At 34.9% G+C, this 17,722-nt stretch overlaps 1 protein-coding gene across 5 annotated transcripts in view; it reads left to right on the forward strand.

The window, feature by feature from the left end:
* Positions 1 to 17,722, forward strand: part of LOC145688072 (cell adhesion molecule Dscam1-like) — a 1,774,182-nt gene that overhangs the window by 713,284 nt on the left and 1,043,176 nt on the right. The gene's annotated exons all lie outside the window — the stretch shown is intronic.

Here is a 17,722-nt window from a genome sequence, read left to right on the forward strand (position 1 = left end):
TGTCAGTGATGCATGGTGTTCATTGGACAAAACACTCCAAATAATAAAGATTCATCTTAAACTGGAGAAATGGTTATCCCTCATTTCTAGTTATCATTTGGCCATGAAACAAACGTCTGAGCGATATGCAATCCATGTATAAACTATGTGGTGTTGGAATGTCTAACTCGTAAATCATATAAACTTTTCTTAGGAGACAAACATTTTAATTTATAGATAGATAAATAAATAAATATCAATTATTAGTTTCAATCTCATCAAATTTTGCCGAACGAGTTTTTTTTTTTTTTTTTTTTAGTTTATTTTACTACTAAACTGATTGGATAATCAAAATTAGTGGTACTATGTAGTGAAATATTGCTATAATATCCCAAAAGTTATGATTATGCTTTTTGTCACTGGGATATCTAACAATGTTGCAAATTAATCGTATCTTACTATTTCCATGTGGTTATGGTGTTGACGAAATTACTAAGAATATAAAGATACTTTGCAGATTTGTCTGCAAGATTCATTTCATATGGACGATGTATGAAGTTTGAATGCATATATGCTTCATAAACAGCAACACGAATATATTTAAAGAGTAAAGTGACAAAGGTTTTAAACGGGAAAAAATGTGGAGCATATGAACTAAATATTGCAGTTAACACATCACGGGTATGATCTTTAGACTAGAGGATACGTACGATGTGGAAAAAGAGTGTAAGAGTAAATGGGAAAACGCCTATCAGATCACAATCATCTTTATGGCAAGAAATAAATGTCGACAGAAAGCAGGAAAACGTATTATTATTCAGATCAAAATCTCTTATTGTCATGAATTTTGACGAGGAATTTGAAGCTTAAAATATATAGAACGATAAACACACCTGCTGTGCTCTATGATTGCGAAACAGGGTCACTTACTCTGAGGATAGAACACAGACTGAAAATATCTGAGAATAAAATCGAGGCGAATGTTCAGACGCAACAGGAACGGGAATGGCGGAAAATTCATAACGGTCAACTGCATATTTTATATCGTTTACCAAAAAAAAAAAAAAAATGTTATGATCATAAAGTCTAAGAGGCTCAAGTGGGCAGGTCATGTAGCCAGAATGGGAAAAAAAGTAGGTACGGTTTCAAATTTTAAACTGGAAATTCAATCGGAAAACGACCATTAGTAAGACCTAGGCGCAGATGGGAAGGTAATATTAAGATGGACCTCGTAGAAATAGGAGTACAAAGTACAAAATAGATCCAGCCTTCATAACAGCGGCATTGCATAAGAACCCATATATATATATATATATATATATATATATATATATATATATATATATATATATATATATATATATATATATATATATATATATATATATATATATTGTTTCCCACAATTTTCTTAAAATGGATATGTAAGTCTGATTCTGGTGAGGAATGAAATTAAATAATGCATGATTTCAACATGTTTAACATCTGCAGCTCTCTATGAATATAATCAGAGCGAAACATCATTGAATGGTTGACTACTGCAGTGCTTCCCAATCTGAATTGATTGATAACATACTATATTTAATGCTCATGACTTCGCGGTACATATATTTGATTTTATTCTAATGCAATAATATACATAACAATAACTTAATACTATATGTTTCTATATAGAATCGGGTATTGTTGCAGGTGTCTAAAAATTGGTTTTATCACACTATTGTATGCTTTATAATCAGAGTCAAATGCGGTGTTTATAGCCTAGACTTGAATTCGTATTGAATCGCATAAATTTATTTTTAAATTCCAAAATTACACAACATATTCCAAAGGGCTGCACAACACACTAGTTGGGAAAGACTGGACTACTGTAGTTTATAATATCTTGACTTAATGAACTGAAGTTTGGCATCGTCACTACCTTACGTTTCTTTGTACTTATGTTCAAAGCGGTCGGTATGAAATTTATAAGTAGAAAGAGCTAAAGAGAGCGGATGGCTAGATTTCGGCATCTATGCAGTATTGTGAGGACAAGAAATGGGAACGTGAAAGCAATGACAGAAGTGGCGAAATAGGTTGAGTTGAGTTGATTTTAGTTTAGCGTCCCTTTCAGCAGCGAGGCTATATGAGACGTGGACCTACTGATTAACGTGGAATCCGAACCACATGAGCTCCCGCCGGGAATCGAACCCGGGTCTCCCACGCCAAAGGCACGTACGCTAACCGCTTAGCCACGTGGGAGCTCTGGCGAAATAGGTATTTAGAGAATTAAAATTAGGATTAGGGATTATATTTCTGTGTTTTAGGTATTTGTGGCCACGCTAGTCCTTCACGTATGAGGGATGACGTCCCTCCACGATCACATTATCTGGAGAAAGGGATGGAAGAAAGGATTATGGAAGAAAGGAAGCGGCCTGGGACTTGTATATTAGGTACAATCTCGGTATTTGTCTGGTAGGAATTAGGAAAACCTATTAAAACATCACTCAGATTGGCTGGCATGAAAAAGCTATTTACACTTTTTCGACCAAATGTCCCCACCGGCATTCGTACCCGGGACTGCTCATATTTAAAGGCAATAGATGTTTATTTCATTTTGTGGCTCTTGGAATAAAGAGTTAACAAAAATGCCAAAAATTTGTTTCTTGTGTAGTATTACACTGTGCTGGACCAAAAAAAAAAAAAAACCTTAAACAATGTGCAGAAACAATAAAAAAGAATGGATGTTTTAGAAATGTGGATATGAAGAACAAGTTTAAATTTCTTGAACGGTAATCGAGCAGGGAAGTGAAAGAAATAAAAGGGAGAAAAGAGTAATTTCAAATGGAATTATAAACAAAAAAGAAACTGGTTGGGGCATGGGATGAGAAAGAACTGCATCATGAGGAACGTACTGGAATGTACGGTGCCAGGAAAAAAAATATACAGTTGTTGTACTGTATTAAAACATTTCTTGTGGAAAACAAAGAGGTTAGCTGAAGACCGTGGAGTATGAAACGTTCTCGCTTCACGGGTCGCACTATCTCAGCTGGTAGAGCGTTTACCTCTGTGTATGGGGTCCTTCGTTCTCTCGTTTCCTCTCACTTTCTTTATTCCACCATTGCATTCACTTCTCTTCATCACCGTTAGCATAGCCGGCATAAATCCTTCATAAAACTAAAAGATTTCAAATTCTCACTTTGTGGCAAATAACTCGCCAATAATAGCAGAATAAGTTACCTATTATGATTACACATTTATTTGTTAATCTCAAGTGTCATCCATGTTACAGAAAAGTCCTTCTGAACTCAACTTCTGAAATGCACAAAATAATATCCTGAAGTTGCATATCTGGCGCATATTTTTGTTTCAGATAATATAAAGCTTTCAGTCACTTGCACAAATCCAATACAAGCTTCACAGAAAGTACAAAAAATATTTTGAATCAGTAACACTCAAAATACGCATAATAAAATAGGAAAGAAACCACCATTTTGCATTATTTTTATGCATACTCTTCAGAAATTTAGTCTGAATGAGCTACCACATTAAAAAAAAATCAATATTACCTTACTGCTTCTCCGCTAGATACACTTTTGAAGAATACAAATAGTTGGTAAACGTGTACGTAAATAATTCATTTCTTGTTACAGTTGACAATTATTTTCAGCCTCCTGGTAGTCTTTTCTGTATTCTGCAGTCACAGAAGAAAAGAACTAAAGGAACGCATTCTGTAGCTGCTTTTACCATAATGGGAAATCATAAACTTCAACTGTCTTGTACGAATATTTCTCCCAGCTCTGCGGTTGCTCGTAAGCATAGAATTTTGTTTCTCTTTAGTATCGACGATGCAAGCAAATAAGGAAAACTAATACCACAAAAGCTCTTCAAAGTCTTGTTGCTTTGCCTTATTTGTTTCGTATGAAAGAAGAGGGAAAACAGAATGCTAGATAACGAAGTGGATCATAACAACATCTTCTTGCATGTTCTCTTGTTAGATGTTTCTGGAATTATTTGCCTAGAACGAGGTTTTAAAACTGATGAAAGGATCTTCTGTCTACTTGCTGCAGGTCTTCTGGGATCACGACTACTTTCTCTGTGCATTTCTTCACGTTGTCAGAATCTTGTTCTAAAGGGATATTTTTTTTTTATCTTCTACGCCTAACAGCTATTTATCGTATGTGTGTTCTTGTTGCAGCGAGCAGAGTTAACATGAAGTAAAACTTAATAACGAAATATACAGTAAATTGTAAAATTATATATATATATATATATATATATATATATATATACAGAGTGTTGATTAATTCGTGTGTCAATTTCATTTGTCCACTGTGCAAAAGTGGTATGAGGTAAAGCCGTGGAATTTGGTGTAACTTTAGACGAAGGACATAAATTTTGTTTCGCCATAGAAGCTTGTCACTTGTACTGAAGGTTGAAGAGATATAGGGTCAAAGATCAAATTTTGATTTTTTCCTTATGAGATTTCAATGTTAAATTCTGAAAGAGCCTGAAAATACGTAAATCGATGTGATAACAAAGAAAAAGCTGTATGGCATGATTCTATGTCGCAAGCCAACTAAATATGCGTCAATTAAGTGCCAAGGTCAGAGGTCACTGTCAGATCAAGGTCACAGGTCATCTTGAGAACCCATTTGAATACTCTGAAAACAACGCAATGTCCGTACCTCATCATGTCAAATGGGTTCTCAAGGTGACCTGTGACCTTGATCTGACAGTGACCTCTGACCTTGGCACTTAATTGACGCATATTTAGTTGGCTTGCGACATAGAATCATGCCATACAGCTTTTTCTTTGTTATCACATCGATTTACGTATTTTCAAGCTCTTTCAGAATTTAACATTGAAATCCCATAAGGAAAAAATCAAAATTTGATCTTTGACCCTATATCTCTTCAACCTTCACTACAAGTGACAAGCTTCTATGGCGAAACAAAACTTATGTCCTTCGTCTAAAGTTACACCAAATTCCACGGCTTTACCTCATACCACTTTTGCACAGTGGACAAATGAAATTGACACACGAATTAATCAACACTCTGTATATATATATATATATATATATATATATATATATATATATAGCATGCTTACATCTGCAATAATTATTTATATAGGGTGTTTCATAACAACACCGACAACATTTAGGAGGTGATTCCTGACCCCAAGATAAGGCAGAAAGTATAGACCAACCTGACTGCACTAATACTTCCTTTCGATGCTACAATCAGCCGAATTTTTTTTTCGAAAAAAAAATGAAAAAGAAACGGTCATAATTCGCGAACAAAATGTCGGATCGAAGTCGGGTAAAAGGGAAAGTCTATTATTTTAGTTGTAGATTCTATTAAAGCACACCTCAGCGTAGTGCAGTGGTGGCTTAAGGGTGACCCAAAAGAAACTGATTTTCTTTTTAATGTTTCATTAAAAGTTGACTGAAGAAAATTAACAAGAATTAAGTACATTATGTCAACGAACAAAAGTGGTACTACAATGCTCAAATTAGAAGAGCACTGTTAAAATTAATAATAAAAGAAGAAAATACACTCATGTTTGATTAATCTAGTTTGTGTCAGCGCAGTGCAAATTTTCCAAGGAGGAACTCATCATCCGATGGACATATTATTTGAGGATAGGACTCATTTATAGAAAATACTGAAATATGTATGTTACATGGGAGAGCGTAGCTTTCGTAAATATAATTATTAAGAATGTATTTTATTTTACGACCAATCCACTACTTAATCTTTATCTTATTTTTCTTTGTTTTTTTTCTTTCTATTTTTGATTCTAGAATATATCCTTATGTATTTACATTCCCAAAGTAATTCACTACTGAACTTCCTATCATATGACCTTTAAACTTTATTTATTGCATATGCTTCCTGACTGTCTTTTCCGTCTTACTCTTATAAAGTTACCATAGTAGAAGTTTCGCACACACGCTTCGTTTGACAACATTAGAGGGGAATAGGAGGACAATTGTTCGCCTCCGGTGAAAGGTATACAAAGGAGGTGCCCAGAGGTTTCTTACTCAAAGACTTCCCATATATATATATGGGGTGTTCTAAAAATGACACCCACGGACCTCAGAGCTTCATCCTACAAGTCAAAATAAAGCGAAAAATATGCATATAATTGTATACCTTTCCGGTCGTCGTCTACAGACGCGAACTGCACTATCTGGGAACGTCGCAGATAAAGAATCCTAGACTAGATCTACCGATCCATCAAATAGTGCATTCTTTCTTTCCATATGTCAGTTAAAGTCAATAGACGTAGACAGTAGCATCCCCATTAGCGTAACGATCGATGTAATTGTTTGACGGATTCGTAGAGCAATGCTAATGATCCCAAGCTAATATGCGACGTTGCCACATAGTGAAGATTTTGATTCCACATAGCGACTGAAGGAGGTCCTGTAGGGTATATCATTTTACAGCGTATTCACTTTACCTTGACCTGAATATTAGGGTTCTGTTGTCCGTGGGCACAATTTTAGAACACCCAAGATATATTGATTAGGGATGGCCAGAACCGGTTCTTGGTGGAACCGGTTTTCGGGTCTGAACGGATCCGGTTCTAAAAGATCCGGCTTCGGAACCGGTTTTTCGGATCCAGGTCTGGATCCGGTTCTAAAAACAGAACCGGTTCCGCTGGAACCGAAACTTTGTTACCATCCCTACCTAAACGCGAGCTGCTGGCAAGCTGTGAACAGTATGCTAGATGAAATGGTGGAAGCGACAGCAGGCCCCCAGGCGGCGGCAGCTTGTCTCAGTTGGCTAAATAAACTGGGTAACTGGCAAACTCATTGGCTAAACACCCACTGGTGGACCAATTTTTTTTTTTCTGGGGGCACAAGTGGGTCTGGGCGGGGAAGGCACAAGCGCATGGTCCTCTTTGCATTATTTTTGAAGGTGAACTTTGTGCCTCCTTTACGGGTCTTTGGGGGCTTTCGGATCCAGGTCTGGAACCGGTTCTGAAAACCGGATCACCAAGAACCGGTTCCGCCGGAACCGGAACTTTCTGGTCATCCCTAATATTCATGTGTCCCGCCAATTTTAACTGTGTAAGAAGGTAAACCGTAGGCAATATTCTTCATTCGTGATTTTTTTAAAATATAGCTTCCTTTTGGCTTAAAAATATATCTTAATGCTTCTTTTTCAAATCCTCTTAGACTTTATTCATTCAACTCCAGCATTCATTGAATATCTAACGCAATGACTGACATAATGACGTAGTGTATGTATCGTGCCCATCGCAATATAATTATATCAGTGATTTTGAGAAAAAAGAAAAACAATAAAGAATAAAATGTGTATATCAAATTTCAAAGTACCTTACTTGACTACTTACTAACGTAAATATAGTAGTACTTATTAAAGTGAAATAACTATTTCCTGAAAAGTATTACGTATGACATGTAGCATGTAAATACTAAACAGAGAATCTTGATTAGCATATAATTTATTAAACAGGAAATTAAGTATATTTATATTCAAGTGGTTAATTTACGTTTATTTTAACCTTTAATCACTAGCCATTTGTAAAACTAAACTATTACTAACAACGGGTGTATTTTCACCCTATCTTCAATGCAGTAGTCAAACTCCAAATGTCTGTTCACTTCAACTGCCACTAGCGCACTGAACGATAAGAAAAATAATAAAATACACAAAAAAGTCTTTTTTTTAGGTGCTAACCTCTTTTGGCGGTAAACGAAAATAACTCTCTTAGATGTTTTTTTTTTCACCCTGGGTTAGTAAATTAAGGGTTAAACAAGTTGCTTACCGTATCAATCACGATTACTTTAGTTAATTAGTGACTAAGCAATTAATAGATTTCAGTTGTTCACTCGATTACAGCTGTACCTCAGTAATTACTTAATAGAATACCACTGGAAACGGATAATTGTCCATTTGAAAGCATTTGATAATTTAGACTGTTAATAGAAGTATGATGTCCAAGAGACCCTTACATTAATTATTAAACTTTTTTTTAAAAAAAAGAAAAAACGAGTTACAGATTTTTTTTTCATGACATAAGAAATCTGGTTTCACTGTTTTCTTGATTGCTCAAACTAAAATCTCTTTCATAGAGGTAGCAAATGGAATGATATTTAGTATCGCTTCGAAGAAAAGGACAATGCGCTCAGGAACTATTGTGTGAGTAAGAAAAAAAAATAACGGTGAAAAGGAGAAAGTTAGTTTTCATCCCCCTGACATTCTGACTCCAATTGTTTGTGGCTCCGTTTTACTTTATTCTTCGCTGAGCCGAACTTGCCTCCAACAATTCGCTTAACTTTCGACTACCGCAGGCGTCTTAACGACCAATCCCTTACTCTTTCTCTATCCCATTCACTGTTCCATGAAAAAGGGAACAACTTCTGGACGCAAGACTTCGAAAAGTCATTTAGAAAAAAAAAAAAAAAAGATTAATTGGAGGTTGAAAGTTGTCGGCTGAGAGTGAGTCCCTCTTCTTTCGTTGTGACATAGAAGAGTAAAGAGAGATCCTAACAACAGGTAGTTTACTCATCATTCTTGTAACCGAAAGAAAGAAAGAAAAAAAATCTCTGAAGCAAACACTTCAAACTACAAATTTAATCAAGAAGAACTTTCCTTTCTTTTCGGGACTTCCTCAGATAAAACTTCACTTAAGGTGGCTATTGATTTATGGCCGATCTCCAATTCCAGCTTTATGTGTAAGCGGGCGTGTAAATTTCGCCCAGTTTCATTAGTTTCATACTAATTCTGTTAATGACTACAATTGAAAGAATTACTATTTTCTAACTGATTCGTTTATCCCTCGTCCGTCAATTGATCTTTATGAAAGTTTTCGAGGAGTTGCATAGTTACAATTATCATCTAGGTTTCCTTTGGTCCTGGGTTCTAAGCAGACCCAGTACTTATAAGACCCAGTAATAAAACTCTGAATATATAGTGTGTGTGGTTTCATTTAAGAGGCCTAATTATTGCGAAATTAAAATACCGCTAATTTTACAGTAATTATGTGATATCTTGAAATAAAACAAATAATCGAAAAGAGCTCGCTAGACAATACTATTTTGCATGTGATACTGTTATCATGACTCACTTATCTGCTTTCAATTTCCAACCATTTGGAAAACCGGCATTTATTTTCTAGTTTTTAAATCCAAAAGAAGAAGATCTTTTGGATTTAAAGAAATATGTTTCCAAAATAAATATTTATTTAAAATAATGTTGTTATGACAGATTGTGCCATACCTCGAAACTTGCCGTGCCGTGCTAATGCACGTGTTGTATATATCGTAGAGTCGACCCTGCACACCAATATGAATTGTTTGGCACATTGTTTCTTTATATATCAGCGGTTTGGAGAAAGACAATGGTATATCACATTTTCTAACTCTGGGCTGCTTAAATCTAAAATTTAAAGTTGATCACCTATTTAAACGTTAATGAGTTATTTGCATTAAATATACAAGTCTAAGAACTTTCAGTAGTCAATGGTGATGTCATTGAAAACAACAGTAATAGCAGTGAAACCTCAGTACTTCTTTGAGTCATTAGCTGTTCATGTCTGACATCATAATTTGCTTATTTCTAACCGTTTTGGAATTGACTAAGTAATATTTGAGGGTCTTGGGAGTGACTCTACAAAAACGAAAATACATATGTTATACTAGATCTTGGAATAATTAAATACGAAATCAAGATTCACTTGCATTTAATTTTTCCGAATTTATAAGGCTAAGAGTCCAACTGTGCTGCTACGAGCGTTACTATGAAAAAAAAAAAATATATCCCTCTGGGTATTGAGTTAGATGAATTCTAAATCAGTATGTGACTGTCCTTAGACTTTCTCGAGTTTGTCACTTTAGAGGCAGATGAGCAAATAGAAATAAGCAAGCGTTATGTCTTTTATTAAAATTACGTCATCACTAATAAATAAGTAATAATTAACAAGGGAAAGAAAAAACATAACGATTTAACTTTAGAACCCATTAATGTAATTAAATTTCCAAGTTTTTTTTTAATAGAAAAATAACAAATGAAACACCCTGTAAAACAACATCATTTTCATGTTTGGAGAAAAGAGAAACTAATCAACTCTCTAACTACCTTCGTTTGTTTCATGTATTGTATCTTTCTTAATTCCACGAACGACAGACACATGAAGTTTGCTTATTACATTTCCAGATACGTAAATGATGGAAAATTCAAGGCTCACTCGTTACAACGTTTGTTTCATTTGAAAGAGGTTCATGAGTAACTTTCTGAGAAACAAAATTTTCCAAACTTATACAATCTTGTTGAGTTTCATACTTCTACAAAGTTGTCAATTTGCAGTCAATACTTAGATATTCCAAGTTACTTTATATTTTGCATCTTCATAAGTTGGTGTTGATTACGAATACCAACTATACACACTTCATTACGCTTATTATAGAGAAGTTAATTTCAAGCTGCATACACATTCTAACTTGTAATCTGTTTTCTTAAACTTTTGTTTAAGTATGAGATTCAGGAAAAGTAATTTATTATACGTATGTTTCGTATACGTCAACAAAGAAGACACGGTAATTTCTGCTTCTGTAATTCAAGTTTATTATTTGGCATCTTACGTATTCAACGTAAACAATCTACTGAACACGTGAGTTACAAGCGACCCAAACGATTAATGGTGGTCCATTGATAGAGTAATTCTTGCGTGAGGGAACTCAAACCGACTTCGAGCATTATGGAATTGTGGTAAACATTGTGCAGGTAGGTTTACTAAATGACTTTTTAAAACTACACCCAAATTACTCTTAATTATGCCTATATTTCCGTTGTCATTCAGTTTATTTCAGCCTGCTGAACATGATATTAGGTCTTTTTTTTATTTTTATTTTTTTTTTACTTTCTACTACAGGTGCAAACTGTGGAGACAAAACGTACGGTAAATTAGTTCAAGAAACGATATGCAATTTGAACAGTTGTAATTTCGATTGTAGGGCTCGTTTACTTCGGTGCTACAAAAGGGAGTTAATTAGATAAACAAATAGAAAAAAAATATATATGCTCATCATTTGGCCTAATTCCAATTTTGCCTAACACTTTGTCAACTGTCAATCACATATAAAAATCAGCATTTTAGGTGAAATGCCAATTCCCATTTGGCCTAATTCCCAATACACCTAATGATCTTATCAGGAAGAAAATACCCTCTATATAGAAGATCTGACAGTCGTTTCCTTACTTATACATATATAAATGACAGAAACTTACATAAAAAAGCAATATTTATTCCAAATATAAAATATTTCAAATATGCAAAAGGTAATATACATCAAAGAAATTACTCCAATCGTATTAACAATCACATAGACACAACATATCACAATAGATAACACAATACGTATGCAGGAACCAGTACATAGTCATACCGAAGCAAAGCCAGCAAGTTGTTCTAGTAATTTCGTAGTAATTTCTTCTAGTAATTGTAGTAATTTCTTTTATATAAGTTACTTTTTGTATGAAATAAATGTGCATATGAAATAGACAATCGTTGCTTTTATCAACATGGGCTTTTCTAACTCTATAAGTTTTTGTCACTTATTTATGTAGAAATATGTAAATGATGTCAGATCTGCCATGTAGGGGGTATTTCCTTCCTGATAAGATCGTTAGGTGTAATGGAAATTAGGCTAAATATGAATTGGCATTTCAAATAAAATGGTGGATGTGATTTTTATCTGTAATTGACAGCTGATAAAGTGTTAGGCAAAATTGGAATTAGGCGAAGTGGGAAGACAACAAGAAAATTATATAAAGGAAAAAGCCCATAATAAACGAGTTTTTTTTTTTTTGCTTACCATTGATATTTCCGTTTCTTTTAAACTACTAATTTGTTCAAAAATTATTTCATTATCGTTTATGTCAAATTATTATCATTCTACTCCTTTGACGTACGATGCATAATCGTATACGTTAAGCTAACTATTCCGTGCTCTGTGCACTTCGTGAATTTAGTAACTTAAGGATATGTCGAATCAGATTTTCCTTCCCCCCCTACAGATCTGTTTACTACGGAATCGAAGTAAGAAGCTGCCGCCGAAGTTGATGCTTTCTAAACTTTGATTGATTTCACTTTTTAAAAGTATTGAAATGAAGTACAATAAAGCCCAGAAAGCGGCGTCGAAAGCAAATGGCATTGTTATTGTATACTTTGCTATAGAGCTTTCAATCATGAGAGTGATTGATTACCACACTAAACGAGCGATTTCCACTTACATTTGCTTCAGCCCATTTCTTCGCTTACAATGCATTGCTGTCGACGCTATAAGCATATAAAATTAAATAGTATATTGCTTATATTCGAGAACCTAAGCAAATGCTTATGTAATAGCAGACGTAAATACAGTCACGCTTTACTTACATAGCTTCAAATAAAATCATCATGTTCATATTTTTTTTTTCAATAAATTTAAATATTACAAGTAGTATGAGTGCTATTGTTCGTAATAATGACAAACATAGTACTAGTAAGTGTGTCACTGTCAGTACTATGTGTGCCATTGGGTGTGCCCCATTTACGAATATGTATACCACTGTTAGGGATACATGTGCTATTGTTATAGCTGTTAGAAGTACGTATGCCGCTGTTAGGAGCCGTTTTGCTACTGTTAGGAGTATGTCTGTTATTGTTAGGACTATGTGTTCCACTGTTGAGGTGGGTGTGTTACTGCTAGTTAGGAGTAGATGTGTCATTATTACGAGTAAGTGTGATACTGTTAGGAGTAGGTGTGTTACTATTAGAAATATGTACTCCACTTTTAGGAGTATATGTGTTGCTGTTAGGAATATGCATACTAAAGTCTGGGATGTATACTAATGCATCACTCTTAGGAATGCGTGTGCCACGGTCAAGAATTGTGAGCCACTGTTAGGAGTGAGCATCACACTGTTAGGAGTAGAAGTATCACTCCTATGAATAAGTTTGCTACTGTTAGGAATATGTATGCCACTGTCAGGATTATGTGCGCCGCTGTTAAGAAATTGTATGTCACTATTAGGAAGAGGTGTGCTACTATTAGGAATATGTGTGTCACTGTTAAGAATATGTGTGCCACTGTTAGTAGGTCTGCTACTGTTAGGAGTAGGTGTCACTGCTACGAGTAGGTGTGCTACTCTTACGAGTAGATGGGCTATTGTTAACAATAGGAATCTTACTGTTAAAAGTGCGTACGCCACGGTTAGGAGTATACGTACCACGTTAGGGATAGGAGTCCCATTATTAGAAGTAGGTGTACTATTGTTGGGAGTAGATGTGAGACTGTTACGCGTACGTTTGTTACTTTAGGAGTAGGTGTGTTTCTGTTAGGAGTATGGCGTCACTGTAAAGAATGTGTGTCCCACTGTGTAGGAGTAGGTCTGCTGCTGTTAGGAAGTTTGACATTGTTACGAGTAGACGTGCTATTGTTAGGAACAGGCGTCTTACTATTAGAAGTATGTACGCCACTGTTAGGGGTGTGCGTACCACATTAGGAATATGAGTGCCACTATTAAAAGTGTGTCACTGGCATGAGTAGATGTGCCACTGTTACGAGCAGATATGTTATTAGTAGGAATAAGCGTCTTACTGTTAGAAGATGTACGCCACTGTAAGTAGTATGCGTATCACGTTAGGAATGTGAGTGCCAGTGTTAAGAGCAGGTGTACTATTGTTGGGAATAGGTGTGCCACTGTCAAAAGTATGTATGTCACTGTTAGAAGTATTAAGTCACTGTTAGGAGTAGGCGTGCCACTGTTTGAGTAGGTGTGATGTTATAAGAAAAATACAGAAACTATTCTACTTATAGTGTTATTTGTCTGTAAAGGCAGTAGATTTATATATTGCAAATAAACTATCCATTCCAGCAGAATAAAGGCTATTCAAAAATCATTGGCAACCAACGACTTACTTTCAGACGTCATAAATTCATTTTTTTTCTAAATATTATTTTCTAAGAAAAAAGTGAAAACTTATCCATAAGCCTTTTTTCTGTTCGGTATGATCAATAGAGTAATATGAGCAATCATCTTTGGATAATATTGTAACTAAACCATGCTTAGGGGCTAATCGTAACTTTGGGCTTTATTTCATTGACCATATTTGCATATTGTGTTGTTTAGCTAGAGCCGTACTAAAAACTTTGATGTAGATATATATATATATATGTAATATCAGCTTCACTTTAACCCTCTCACTACAAACGAGGGGGTACTTTGTGCCCACCAGAGTATATTAAAAAAAAACTCACTCTTCAAATACTCTTCAAATTACTCTTACCATACTAATCGTTTCTTTAAAATTGTAAAGAAATATGGTATTGCTCAACATGTTTAGCTAAAACTTACGGTGGTGCAAATTGAATGTTAGTGTATCTCACAAATTTGTTACTTTTACTTAGTGGACACAAGCCCCCCCCCCCCGTTGGTAGGAGACGGGACACATTTAGAAGTATCAATCCTAGGTGGCAGCTTAATAAATAGTTGTTAGTCTCATTATCCTATGTACTGTTCACTTGAATGAGAGTTTCTAATTTGTTACCTTTGCGACACATATTTAATGTTAACAGGTGGGTACAAAATAACCTCCCCTTGGTAGTTCACGTTACAAGAAAAAAAAATACTTAGGTAGTGCGAGGGTTAATGGATGGCAGAGCATCAATTTTTAGGTTTACAAAAAAAAAAAAAAGAAAAAAAAAGTTTTCGTCAATATTTTCGAAAATTGCGCATGAAGTTTCACACTCACATATCATTTTGTTCAACTCCACTCTATGTCTAAGCTTGGGACATTTTTTCAGTATACACTTACAATGTTATATATATATACTAGAACAATTACCCTCTTCGCTGGGTTAAATTAACAAAAAGAAAAAAAAAAACAGTAATATGTTCCGTTAGTCAGTCACTTTTTACTCCTACTAAAGCGCTCTCTGATATTGGTCATTTTCGATCATTTTTAAATGTCTCTCCCCTCCTCCTCCCCATGTTGCGTGGCTGAATTTAGGCTTCAACGATATCGGAAGTGTCACTGTTCATCACAACAACCCCTAAAACTGCGAATTCGGCCCTAATATCGATCATTATCGATGTTTTTTTTCTGCATATCCACCTTCCCCTCCTCTATGTTGTGGGACACGGCATGAAAGTGTCACTGTTCATCTCAGTGACCTCGAAAGTCATGAATTCGACATTGATATTGGATATTTTCGATATATATACCTCCATCCTCCTCCTGCCCAAGTTGTGGTGCTGACTTTGGATTTAAACTTGATCGGACTGTTCATCTCAGTAACCTCGATAACTATGGATTTGACACTGATATTGGTGATTTTTGATCATTTTTATGTATCTTCCCCTCACCCTCCCCGAATCTGTACGACTGACTTTGGACACGGAAGTGTCACTGTTCAACTCAGCAGCCCCGAAGACTATGGGTTCGACATTAATATAAGTCATTTTCGATCATTTTCAAATGCCTCTCCCCTTCTCCTCCTCCACCCCTAAGTTCCACCGTCAAAATTATATCATTAAAAAATCATCTGAGGCCCGAACCTCATATATGTGAAAATTTGATCGAGATCGGCAGGGTGATTCAACAGTTTTATATAAATAAAACTCATCCTCTCCTCCCCTTCCCCTAGGTTCAAACGTCGAAGTGAAATTATAAAAAAAAAAATTCATGCCCAAACTTCATCTTTGTTGAAATTTTGATCGAGATAGGTCGGTTGGTTCAAGGCTTATTAAGTTTTATTTATTTTATAAATCTCTCCCTCCCATTAGTTGCAACGTCAAAGTTATATAAGAAAAAACACGTCAGATAGGAACCTCATTTATGTTGAAAATTTGATTGAGATCGGTCTGGTGATTCAAGAGCAATTAAGTTTTATTCATTTTTATATATCTCGCCTCCTCCCCCCTTCTCCTAAGTTCTACTCTCAAAGTTAAATGATTAAAAAAAAAAACTTACCAGGCTCGAATTTCATCCATTTTGAAAATTTGATCGAGATAGGTCGAGTTGTTCAAGAGTTATTAAGTTTTCCTAATTCTTATACATCTCCCCCTCCCGTAAGTTACACCGTCAAAGTTATACGACAAAAAACATCTTAGGTACAAACTTCATCTATGTTGAAAATTTGATTCAGATCGGTCTGCTGGCTCAAGAGTTATCAACTCACAAACATAGTCACTTTTATTTTTATATATTGTATATTGACTTTAGTGTATTTCTCCCTCCTGCCCCTCCATTACGTTTTTCCGCCAATGTTAAATGATAAAATACATTCCAGGCACGAACCTCATCTATGTTGAAAATTTGATAAATATTGGTCGTTTTGGTCAAGAGTTATTAAGTTTTATTTATTTTTATAATCCACTCCTCCCCCAACCCTAAAATCTACTGTCAAAGCGAATAACTAAATGCACTCCCAGGCCAGAACCCATCTACTTCAAGAATTTGATCGAGATCGGTTGGGCGGTTCAAGAGATTAAGAATCGCAAACATAGTCACTTACAATTTTATAATATAGATAAAGAGCAATACTATGGAAAGAAGAAGGTAAATTTACGAGTATAAAAGCAACTAATTAGCAATGCATTTTATGTGTGTCTCATTACACGGAAATTGTTGCATATCTACAATATTTAGTAATAAACTATTCCAACAGTGATGTCTTAGTGGAAGATCACTTAATTCTGGTTTTAAAGATCCCTAGCATCCCCCCACAACATGTAAGTTCATTATGATGGACAAAATTGTATTTATGAGTTATGAGTTTCATTATTTCCTTATTTCGTTAATTTACCATTTCTCATTATTCATGCAATTGTTGCATCTTGTTCATTTCCATCAACACATACGACATTAAACTTAGGATGCTATTATTTTCAATAGATCGCTTGCCTAGATCCCAGAATATCATATTTATTTATTTATTTATTTATTCAAACACACACATGGTCAAGCACAAATGAAACGTGCTTGGAGTAGTTTACTGCCTTATATTAATTTGCGTAAAAAGGACAGTTAAACACATAAACAAGAAACCGGTGGATAAATGTTACACCGGAATTTCGTAGCAAAATTAGATGAGGTCTTTTAATATAATTTTATTAGCGAAAATCTAGTTACATCATTTGGCTGCGTTCTCAGCAGAATTCTACGGTTTGTGGTTCGATTCAATTATTCTCAGCTCGCCACTTTTCATTTGATTGCTGAGCCTTGTTACCATCATAAACAGCGCAATTACGATAATTAGAGAGGGAACCATGATTGGTAGTTGAGCTAAGAGATTTATTTTTTTTTCCCTCTCGCCATCGAAACGATCATCAATTCCAACACTCAAAAGAGTGCTGTTGAACCGCTGCAACGAGACTCTTCAATCAGCTTATATTACATGCCAACAAATGAAATGAGCAATTGTGTTACCCAAACAGTACATATACATGCTGAGGTCAAGTGTTCATCTAAATAATAATAATAATAATAAAATAAATTCCTCGAATCTTTCAATCTTCATTTTAATCATGGAAAATATAAATGAGTGCTTGTTACATTTAGGAAATATAAAAAGAGAGAACTAAACATTCTTTTGGCATAAAAAGCATTAGAGAAATTAATTTGTTTCAGAAATGTATAGACTTAATGACCACATATTTATCGTTGATAGTTTTATCATTCTTCAGTCAAAACGTTATGATGCAATAATACCTTAATATGAGCAACAATCGAAAT

The sequence above is a fragment of the Thermobia domestica genome, chromosome 6, assembly GCF_964235325.1.
Source record: "Thermobia domestica chromosome 6, izTheDome1.hap1.1, whole genome shotgun sequence".
NCBI classification, from domain to species: Eukaryota; Metazoa; Arthropoda; class Insecta; order Zygentoma; family Lepismatidae; genus Thermobia; species Thermobia domestica.